The sequence below is a fragment of the Oryza sativa genome, chromosome 12 (assembly GCF_034140825.1).
Source record: "Oryza sativa Japonica Group chromosome 12, ASM3414082v1".
In the NCBI taxonomy this organism is placed as follows: Eukaryota; Viridiplantae; Streptophyta; class Magnoliopsida; order Poales; family Poaceae; genus Oryza; species Oryza sativa.
Window position 1 is genome coordinate 21,046,492 of NC_089046.1, and position 12,075 is coordinate 21,058,566.

Here is a 12,075-nt window from a genome sequence, read left to right on the forward strand (position 1 = left end):
GTGGCAGGCCAATACCAATACAACTAAGTTTAGGAGTGGATTTCATTTCGTACCTACGTAGGATTCCCTAACTCATCCTCTTATCCATCCTTTCCTGGACTTTCGTAAGGGGCAATAGCACAAGCAGAGCCTTTATAGAGCAGTTGCTTTGCTTATTCGAACGGGGTCCTTGCCTCTTATCGGTACTGAAAGATAGCATTGCCGACGCCCTGCACCCGCGCCTTAGCCCTACCCTACCTAGCACCGCCGTCGTATAGCCCTAACCCTTTGCCCTAGCTAACCGAACAAGCAACGATGCGCGCTGTTGACGGGGGCGAAGCCGGACAAGGTGGTCAGGAGCCTTGTACGTACCATAGCACCCTCTTCTTATGATCCTAACTCCCTAGCCGAGGAATCTCACAAGCAGTTAGCCCCAATGCCAGCAGGGTTGAGAGGTATGGGAACGGATAAGAGCTAGCTTGGCCCTACGTACGGGGTTAAAGCAAGAGAAAGAACAGGGCGTAAAGGGCTAATCAAGAGGGCCGTATAGTTAATAGTATTTGTTTGTAGTCGGCTGCCCCCTGCTTTCAATAACAATAAATTCCTGCTGGTCGACGGTCGGGTCAGCGTACAAGGCGTCAAGGAGTGTGGGCACACGCGCGAGACTGCGGGTGGGTGTGGGAACTGTGGCGGCGTTGTGCGCACAGCATGGCTAGAGGGCACGGCAGGCGATGCAGAACAGAAAGCTGATGAAGCAGCAGGCAAGACCGGATAGACGATATTTGTTTTGTTAACGAGGTTCGGTATCTGGCCTACATCCTCGAGAAATAGGAAACTTACTTATTACTTATCTTATATAGTAGAGGCTTTCTAGATTTCCTAGAAGAATACAAATGCAATCTTCGTTATAGAGAAGGAAGAATCCATCGACAAATTACGCACTTGATTGCTTACTTTAAGGGGTGCGAGGGTGAACAACTCGAGGAATCACTCACGGAGATCTTGATTGGAAATCATCTGGTGGATCGGTGCCGGATTATCTATCGGATTGAGTCGATGAAGACCTACCCGTTCCTTCTACCCTTCTTTTCGTGGGCATCGCTCTCTCCATTCTTCTAATTATGTGCCTATTGCCGAGCGGGGCCTAGGTGTTGAGTAGAAAGCATGAGCTAGGGCGGGCTAGTTCATGCTTTCTACTCAACAATACGCCTAGTCCTCGACCTCGATTTGCCCATGTGCCTATACGTGACTGCTTTCATGCAAGAGGAATTCAATAGAGAAAGAAAGCACGAGCTTTAACATTAGAGCTGCGAACGATTCCTTGTTGAACAAGCTATCTACCCCTTTCTTTCCCCGCGACCGACCTAAGACAAACTATCGATGATGAATTCGAGGGCTTACTTACTCGTTATAGACTCTCTAGTTGCCATTAGAACGATTCCTTGGTTCCAGTACACCCCGTTCCTGATGCCCATTAAGCGAACCCTATTCCAACTACCTCCTCGGTTTCATACAAACTACCTACCTACGAGGATCAAGTCTATCAATCGTATCAATTATCTGGTTTCTAAGCTCACTCTTCCTATGCCAACTCGGCATGGCGCTTTAGTTGATATGGAAAGGGGCGCGCGGTAGGCGTGTGATGGTTGTGCGTGTCTGCGAGGCACTACCTTTGGGTGATGTACGGCCGACTACCATGACTCTCCAGCTTGCTGATCGCACTTATCGCCATCAGGCAGGCATTTTGGTTGGTGTCCCTGTGATAGTTGGTAACTTCGCATTTCCAGTTGATTTTGTTGTCTTGGAGATGGAGGATAAGAGCGAGCCTATTATTTTGGGGAGACCCTTTCTAGCTACTGCAGGGGCTGTCATCGATGTGAAAGATGCTAAGCTCACGCTTCAATTTGGTGAGGAGAAAGTCTCATTTGACATGAGGCATCCAACTCACCTTCCTCACTGTCCAGACCTGTGTTTCACCATTGATGTGATTGATGAGTGTGTTACTGAGACATATTAGAGTTCAGAGGATGTGTCAGCATTGGGGGATGAGAAGTCTATTCTTTATAATGAGCATACTTCTCATCCGCCAACAAACTCATCCTCTTCACCCTTTGTGGAGAGCACGGGAGAATTAGAAGCACTGATGGACACGACGAGTGCTTCTTCCGGGGAGCTTACTTAATGGGAAACTTGCCATTGAAGTTACGTAATAATGGGGCTGAAAAATGCTTCAGTATAGGGCGGCTATTCGGAGTTCCCATCAGCTTAAACTACTATCTGTTTGGTTTCGAGACAAATGAGACTTTGTTGAATTGAGGCTATCAATTCAGCTGTATTAAATGCGATCTCCGGAATAAGCTCGCTCCATCCTTCCGTGGGTAAACTTACTTTTTCCTTAGGAATAGTTTGAATATCTATTGAAGGGCCAGTGGATTTTCGAGAATTTATTGAATTCTTTTTAATACATAATGGGACCCTCTTTCAAAACATGGGACTTCAGTCACCTTCGAACGGATATTTTTAGATTCTTTTGGCGTAGGCAGAATTCAAAAAACCTGTGTTTCAGCATACCTCATCTCAGAGTTGACCTATGAAAAAGAAAGCTTCTATGAAAACATTCTCTATTTCCTTCCTCGATCTGATGCCTTTAGACCTTACTCGGATTCGCATTCAAAGAAGGTGTTCAGCGAAAAATCTGCACTTGATGCGGCTGAGGAGGTAAAGAGTTCAAAGGTTATTCTAGTGCGTACGGCTGGGACTTCTCTTAGGACCAACATACTCTCATATTCACCTTAGTCCGGTATTTCTCCTTGTAAGTAAACCGACCTCACGAAACACTTTATATATATCTTCAGGTTTTAAGCTGAGTCTGAAGCCAGAAGTCCGAGAGAAAGCCCCTGACATACACGGGAAAGGTAGGGGCAATGGGCACAGACCCCGGACCACCCCCGCGCTCACACCTCACCCCTCCTTCCTCTTTTATTGAGAATGGAAAAAGACAATGTTCATTGCTTCCTCAAAACAAGAGTTCCACGGGTTCAGAAACCTCTGGCAAGGCGATTCATGAAGGATTCCTCTCCTCTAGTTGGTCTATTAGACTATTATTACTATAAGGTCCCCTAAAACTGGCATACCCGTAAAGGAAAGGCAAGGGAAAATGGACGGAGATTGGTCAGTGGTCTCCTCTCCAGGTCGAGTATTTCTGTTGTTTTCTTTGATTTGGGTTAAGAACAGTAGTCGGACATTCCACTTTGTTAAGTTCTTTTTTTTGATTCGACATAACAAGAACAGAATCACGCTCTGTAGGATTTGAACCTACGACATTGGGTTTTGGAGACCCACGTTCTACCGAACTGAACTAAGAGCGCTTTCTTACGACAGGAGATAAAGCAGTAAAGAAAAGGATGATTTTTGTACCGCATGCATATAGAAAAATGAAACTCAGAATTTTGTCCAATTTGAATCGATCTCAATTGATCCCTCGTTACTGCCCATAGGAGAAGTAATAGGTAGGGATGACAGGATTTGAACCCGTGACATTTTGTACCCAAAACGAACGCGCTACCAAGCTGCGCTACATCCCTTTTCCAAATTGTTGTACAGTGTCATTGTACAAAACCCCTGTCTTGTTTTCCACATCGTAATTTTATCCTCCATCTATATACAACTTTCTTGTCATTTCTTCTTTTTGGTTGAATATAATAAATAATATACATCTGAAACCCAACCTAACGTATAAAGAATGAATATTTATCGGTAATGCTCAGGAAGAAAGAAGGGGTCATCTTTTTATTTTTATTCCACCCTTATGTACCCTTCTTTGCATTTTTTCTAAAGCCTGTTCAACCTCATATCACCTAGAACAAGTCATGGACTTCTTCAATGAAAGAAAGTCTCATGGAAACGTTTTCAACGAAATAAGAACCATACAAAATAGATTTCTTGATCTTAGGAAAACTCTTTTTTTCGCAGTTTTTTCTTTTATCCTAAAGATATGCAGAACGAGTGTATTATGAAATGTTCGTTGTCTTTCTTTGCATACATCGCTACTTAATCGTTTAGTGGTTATCGATGAAATTACTTCACCATAGAGAAAATATTATGGAAGTATATATATATTGTTGGTTGCTTTTGTTTATGTCCCATTGGAAAAGTTGATCTTCTAAATTCATATGTTTAGCCTAAAGTACATAACTTGTGTTCCTCCCTAGTTCTTGCAATGCCACCTAATCAAGCCTCACCTCATTTGTAGTTATAACATGTTCAGCTGAAAGCAAACTAAAAAAAAAAGGTTTACTATTAGTAACACATATATTTTTTTACCTTAGCTCTTTCTTTATTGTTCAAAGAGCAATTCAAATGCTTTGATTGCTTATCAGATAAGAGGTAAAAATATTCTTCATTCGTTTATTTTTTTAATGCCAAATTTCATTCAAATCCATTCTTAAAAAGGCATAGTAGAGAAAGGCGGACCAGGCAATCTCTGAGTTGAAATCGATCCCAGACATCCATCTCTTTCAAAAAGTTCTAAAGGCCGACTACTACAGGGTGCGTGCGCTGGGACTGATCGGGACGACCTCGTCGAACAAATATGAGTAGACTAGATCTAGTGTGGTGGTACCAAATACGAAGTTCTCCTTCTCATTGAAAAACAGGGTGTGACTGTAAAGCAAGTGCCCACAACAAGACCAATCCATATTACCGAGAAATTGGATGAATCGGTAGCCTCAATCAATTAGTCTAGCTAATCGGTTAAGGAAGAGCTGCTCCTTGGATTTCAGGGAATCCCGTCTACTTAAACGCAAAGTAGAACGAGCATAAAGAGAAAGAAAGAGAGTAACATCTTTTAAGTAGTTTATCTCACGTGCTATCCTTCCTTCTAGAAAAAGGTATGGTAGTAGTGGTTAAGCTCGTGATGCTCTGGATGAGACTGACTCTATATGCCCGAAAGGACAAATCTGATGGGTCATTTTGACAGAAGATTGAGTGGGTTTTCCGTATGGTGGGAATATGTTTAGTAGGATAGCCCGGGGCTTATACATTGAACTTAGGGCTTCGCTTCGCTCGCTTCACTCGTCCAGTCAAGAGCATCTAGGCGGGGATGCAAGCAAGTACGAGCCCGGTACCCCTATCCCGCCCGTAGCATAGCGCCAAGAAAGAGGAAGATTGGCTGATTTTGATTCAATAATCGGAGATAATAAAAAGGTAACGAGCTAAGCAAGCAAGCGCAACGAGCAATCAAACTCCCATCCCACGAACAAGCAAGGGATTGAGTACCGATTTCGTGATGCACCTATCCAACGAATTTTTTAGTCAAATGATTGTTTTCAGGTGGGTTCTCGGCTTCAAATCGAAGTTTTTAATAAAGTGGGCTCTGAAATCTCAATATGCCTTGCCTCACCCGAGAGTCACCGTAGGAAGGGGCTCTTTCCTTCAACAAATGGAACTGGTGCAAAAGGAAGTCGATCTTGTCTTACGGCCCTGGATCGGTTGTCGCTATCGCTCCCCCCCTTCCTCATTAAGTCACTGGCTGGTCTTGATTGCCCAATACCCCAGCAAGAATAACTAGTAAAAGCGGTCTGTCCTCCAATTCATCGATTCACAGCCCCCTACGCCAAAGGTTCCTGGAAGCTTTTCATCCTTATTGAGAAATGTACTGGGGCTTGCCTGGTCGGAAGCGTTGAGTTGCAAATCTAGGAATTCTCCTAATCACCTGGTCCAAGAGCTCTTCCTGAAGAAGTAACTGAGCTATACAAAAAGAATTCGAAAAGGTATGCAAGAAAGCCTCCAAATGCAAAATCCGCCTTCCCACTGACATCTGGCTTATCCCTTTGATCCAAGACTGTGATCTATTGATTCAACCTTGACCCCAGGGGTCTCCTCTCCCCAACTACACTAGGCTCAAGGTGGAATAACGAAAGGAGGGTGCGTGCGATAGCTATGACAGAAGGGGCTTCTTGTTCTCACTTCTATTTGTCTCTGATTTATCTCCTAAAGAAAGCCCCTGTTCCCTCAATGAAGTTCAATTGCTTTGACGAGTGAGTCTGATATAAAGAATTGACAAGCGGATTATACGTATGTAAACAGCCTTCCCGCCTGGCTTGAATGAGGAGAGGAAGGACCCGACCTCTAGCTCTTTACTTTTACTGCCTGTGCGGCTAAGGAAAGACAACTACACTTCCAAGTCCTAAGAGAATACTAGTATACGATCTGTTATATAAATAGGTAAATGTTCCTTTCCATTATGAATCGCGATTGTATGGCCAACCATTGCGGGTAGAATGCTAGATGCCCGGGACCACGTTACTATTGTTTCTTTCTCCTCCTTCATATTGACCTTTTCTATTTTTTCCAATAAATGATGAGCTACAAAAGGATTCGTTTTTTTTCGTGTCACAGCTGATTACTCCTTTTTTTCCATTTTAAAGAGTGGCATTCGATGTCCAATATCTCGATCGAAGTATGGAGGTCAGAATAAATAGAATAATGATGAATGGAAAAAAGAGAAAATCCTTTAGCTGGATAAGGGGCGGATGTAGCCAAGTGGATCAAGGCAGTGGATTGTGAATCCACCATGCGCGGGTTCAATTCCCGTCGTTCGCCCATCGCATTATTGCAAATTCCAAAAATGCAATTTTCCATATTCCTAGTTACGTATTTACTTACGGCGACGAAGAATAAAACTATCACTATATTTTTTCCTTTTCCTAGTTCTTCTTCCAAGCGCAGGATAACCCCAAGGGGTTGTGGGTTTTTTTCTACCAATGGGGGCTTTCCCTTCACCGCCCCCATGGGGGTGGTCCACAGGGTTCATAACTACCCCTCTTACTACGGGGCGTTTACCTAGCCAACACTTAGATCCGGCTCTACCCAAACTTTTTTGGTTCACCCCAACATTACCCACTTGTCCGACTGTTGCTAAGCAGTTTTGGGATACCAAACGGACCTCCCCAGATGGTAATCTTAAAGTGGCCGATTTACCTTCTTTTGCAATCAGTTTCGCTACAGCACCTGCTGCTCTAGCTAATTGCCCACCCCTTCCACGTGTGATTTCTATGTTATGTATGGCCGTGCCTAAGGGCATATCGGTTGAAGTAGATTCTTCTTTTCTCTCAAAAAACCCCTTCCCAAACTGTACAAGCTTCTTCCAAAGCATACGGCTTTCTAGATGTATATGACGATCTCTAGACAGATGGATCTTATATGAATCGTATGATGAAGTACCACATGAGTGGATATATAGGAAAGGAATCCAAATCTGCCGAATCGCTCATGTTATGATCTTCTACATCCTAGGTCTCCGCGTTCCGTCATCTGGCTTATGTTCTTCATGTAGCATTCAGATCGAATGACTCTATGAAATTACGTCGATACTTCTACATATTATGGGTAACGTAGGAGACATCCCTATTTTCCCCCGGGGGTCTTAATTACCACTGCTTAGCTTTCAATTCGCCTCTGACCATCAAATTAAATGTGAATAACCCGTCCTCCTCTCTTTGAAACAAGGGGCGCTTCCGGTTCTGTGCGTGCTTCAAACAATTTTGTCTTCTCCATATTACCATATCTCTAGAGTCAATAATTTTCTATGAGGAACTACTGAACTCAATCACTTGCTGCCGTTACTCAACAGTTTTCTGTTGAGGTCTATCCCGTAGAGGTAGTCAAATTGGATCAGTGATCGATTTCTAGGTTTCGTCGTAAACCTAATTGGTTACTTCCAATTACGTAAATCAATAGTTCAAACCGCACTCAAAGGTAGGGCATTTCCCATTGATATAGGAACTTTTGTACCAGAAACAATAGTATCTCCAATTATAGCCCCTCTGGGATGTAAAATATATACCTTCTCACCATCCCCATAGTGTATGAGACAAATGTACGCATTTCGATTAGGGTCGTATTCTATGGTTACGATTCTACCAGATATGTCTTTTTGATTCCGTCGAAAATCGATTTTACGGTATAGGCGCTTATGACCTCCCCCTCTATGCCTTGCGGTAATGATTCCTCTGGAATTACGACCTTTACCACCGTCCATGGATCAAATTATTTCGTGGATTGGATTTCACTTGCCTATCTATGGTTCCCTTGCGTGTGCTCGGGATAGGTGCTTTGTATAAATGTTTCGCCGTATTATTAAGTATTCTCCTTTAGTTTTTTTCTCTATCTAGAAGTGGAATAGAATAACCCGGTTGAAGGGTAATGGTCATACGTTTGTAATGCATTGTATGTCATTGATTCTTTCCCAATAAATGAAGACTTTTTCTGTAAATAGTGCGTATTTGATTCCATTATCATATGATAATACTATATTTATATTTATTTATTGTATTATACCTTTATATCTTCTAAATATATAGAATAGAGGAATCCCGATTTGTCAAGTCTCATGATCGTATCAAGATCTATTTAAACTCGGCTCAATCTGAAAAAAAAGATTGAGCCGAGTTTAATTGCAATCAATTAGAAGAAAAAAGAAGAATTACTGCATTTCGTAACTGATTTTTGATCTTTCTATTTCGCTTCTTTTTTATTTAGACCTTTTTTTTATCTACTTATCTAGCTATCTAGTTTATCTACCGGCTCGAACTCGAATTTGATCGCCTTCCATACTTCACAAGCTGCGGCTAGTTCAGGACTCCATTTGCAAGCTGCTCGGATAATTTCATTACCTTCACGAGCAAGATCGCGCCCTTCGTTACGAGCTTGTACACAGGCTTCTAAAGCCACCCGATTAGCTGCTGCACCAGGTGCATTACCCCAAGGATGTCCTAAAGTTCCTCCACCAAATTGCAATACAGAATCATCCCCAAAGATTTCGGTCAGAGCTGGCATATGCCAAACATGAATACCCCCTGAAGCCACCGGTATAACACCTGGCATGGATACCCAGTCCTGAGTGAAAAAGATACCGCGAGCACGATCTTTTCAATAAAATCATCGCGCAATAAATCAACAAAACCTAAAGTCATTTCGCGTTCCCCTTCTAACTTACCTACTACTGTACCAGCGTGGATATGATCTCCCCCAGACATACGCAATGCTTTAGCTAATACACGGAAATGCATACCATGATTTTTCTGTCTATCAATAACTGCATGCATTGCTCGGTGAATGTGAAGAAGTAGGCCGTTGTCGCGGCAATAATGAGCCAAACTAGTATTTGCGGTGAATCCCCCGGTTAAGTAGTCATGCATTACAATAGGAACCCCTAATTCCCTCGCAAATACAGCTCTCTTAATCATTTCTTCGCATGTACCTGCAGTCGCATTCAAGTAATGCCCCTTAATTTCACCGGTTTCGGCCTGTGCTTTATAAATAGCTTCGGCACAAAAGACAAAACGGTCCCTCCAACGCATAAATGGTTGTGAGTTTACGTTTTCATCATCTTTGGTAAAATCAAGTCCACCACGTAGACACTCATAACATGCTCTACCATAATTTATCGCGGATAATCCCCATTTTTGTTTAATAGTACATCCCAATAAAGGACGACCATACTTGTTCAACTTATCCCTTTCAACTTGGATACCATGAGGCGGGCCTTGGAAAGTTTTTGAATAAGTAGGGGGAATTCGCAGATCCTCCAGACGTAGAGCGCGTAGGGCTTTGAAACCAAATACGTTACCCACAATGGAAGTAAACATGTTAGTAACAGAACCCTCTTCAAATAGGTCTAATGGATAAGCTACATAAGCGATATATTGATTTTCCTCCCCAACAACGGGCTCGATGTGATAGCATCGTCCTTTGTAACGATCAAGACTGGTAAGTCCATCAGTCCAAACAGTTGTCCATGTACCAGTAGAAGATTCGGCAGCTACTGCAGCCCCTGCTTCTTCGGGCGGAACCCCCGGCTGAGGAGTTACTCGGAATGCTGCCAAGATATCAGTATCCTTGGTTTCGTACTCCGGGGTGTAGTAAGTGTCGCGTCCCAAATCGACTCTAAAATCTATCCTCAAAATTGTGCAAAAGAATAAGTAAAATTCAATGTGAAAGCCTCCAACAATTAAAATGTGCAAAGATAAAAGTCAAATGAGGCTTGGAGGATTTTTGTATATTTCCTAAAAGCCTAAAATACTTAAACAAATTTTAGTGGAATTTTCAGAGCACAAATAATAAGTGAAAAGAAATAAACAAAGTTAAAAAGGTTTTATAAAAAGAAAACCCTAAAAGAAGTCTTTTCCCCCTCCTCCTCCCTTCTTGGGCCGGCTCGGCCCATTCCCTCCCTCTCTCTCTCTCTCTCCCCCCGGCCCATCGGCTCCCCGCGCGCGCGCGCGCCGCTGACAGGCGGGCCCGCCCGCCGCTCTCGCTGACGGGTGGGACCCACCTGTCATCTCCCTCCTCGCGCCGCGTCCGCCGCCGCGCCCGTGCCCTAGCGCCGCCGCCGCCGCGGATTGCGCCGCATCCCGCCGTCCCCGCGCGCATTAAAGAGAGGGGAATCACTCCCCGTGATTTCCTCTCCCGTTTCCCCCGATTTCCCCTCTCTCTCTCCCTCGGATTCGTTCGAATCGTGCCCGCATTCGTCGCCGGCGCAATCAATGGCGGCCGAAATCTCCGCGACGGATTCCTCCCTCTCCGGCCGCTCTTTCCTTCCCCCGGCGCTATTTAAACGTTGCCCGAGCTCCGCTCTTTCGTTTCCGCCGCTCGCCGCTCACTCTCGCCGTCGAAATCGTGCTCGCGCCGTGCTCCTCCCTCTCCGCCATCGCCGCCGAGCTCCGTTCCGCCGCCGCCGCCGCTCCGGACTTCCTCCTTACTCGGCGACACCTCCGTCCGCTTCGCCGTGTTGCCGTCGACCCCGTCCGCCGCTCCGCTTCGCCCGTCGACCGCCGGAGCACCGTCGTCATCGTCTTCCCGAACCGCGCCGCCGTCTTCCTCCGCTCCGTCCGCCGTTTCCGCCGCCTTCGCTGTCTCGGGGTGAGCCGTGGACCGTCCCCTTCGTTTCCCCCTTCCCTCCTCTCTCTCGGGTGCCACTCCGCCGCGCCGTTGGTCGCCGGCGGCGACCATCGGGGCGCGGGTGCGCGCCACTCCCGTCGGCCGCGCCGGCGAGGCCGCCCTCGGGTGCGCCCTCGCGGCTGCCAAGTGGGCCCGGCCGTCAGCCGCCCACGCCCGTGGGTGCGGCTGACGCGCGGGACCCACGGCGCCGACCGCCGCCAGCCGCGTGCGCCCGGTCCACCGTGGACCGAGCGGCTGACGCGTGGGCCCCACTTCCCGTGGACCCGGTCCGCGCGCCCGCTCCCTCGGCTGACGCAATAAATAGGATTTTTAATTGAAAATTAAATGAAGAAATTCGTAAATATCCATTTAAAGAGCATATAAACTTCAAATGGCCATATCTTGGACCGTTCAAGTCTCTAATTTTTCCTTAAGATGTAAAGAACCCATTTTTGTGCTTTGTTTCTGCTGTTATGTGGAGTTATTTAGTGTTAAAGCCTTTTTCTTTTCCGTTGGTCGTGTAGACGCTGCAGCTTCGGAAGATCCGCTCTTCGTGGAAGTCGAAGCCGTCGATTGGGAAAACGAGCAAGGCAAGACACATCATCTTGATCATATTGAATCCCATTTTATAAAATTATGTTGATTTAAATTATTGCATTATCGCTTTATTTAAATTCCCGCGTTATCACTGTTTTATTTAGCCATGCCTATTTACCTTTGTTATGACCTTATTATTATTGTTATTGTTATTACTACCTTGTTCACCCTAGACAAACAAAACCTCAACTAGTGGACACTCTACTCATGGTATCCCTAGTATAATTTTAGGTAGATGCTTCGCAATCTAATTAGGTAACCTTAGGTGGTTTTACAACTATAGACTTTGGGAAATATTCATATCATTTGGACACTATGGAATTGTTGGCTTATGTTGGAATTGGACATACACCTCTCTTCCCCTTTCAAAACCCCTAAAACCTGTTTTCGGTGGGGTTTGGGTGCATGCCAGTTGTGGGAAGTAGCACCCCGGCCACTATAAGGATTAAGCTCGGGCCTCTGTTGCAAAGCACTACCGTACTTCCACATGTCTAATGGGTAAGGCTTAGTTTGTGGCTCAGTCTAGTCATAAACAAAAGTACACGGATTGGAGATGGATGA

At 45.0% G+C, this 12,075-nt stretch overlaps 1 non-coding gene across 1 annotated transcript; it reads right to left on the reverse strand.

Moving 5' to 3' along the window:
- Positions 1 to 3,273: 3,273 nt before the first annotated feature.
- On the reverse strand, positions 3,274 to 3,347 carry TRNAW-CCA (transfer RNA tryptophan (anticodon CCA)). The gene has a single exon. It is a non-coding gene; the product is annotated as a tRNA-Trp (tRNA).
- Positions 3,348 to 12,075: the final 8,728 nt, after the last annotated feature.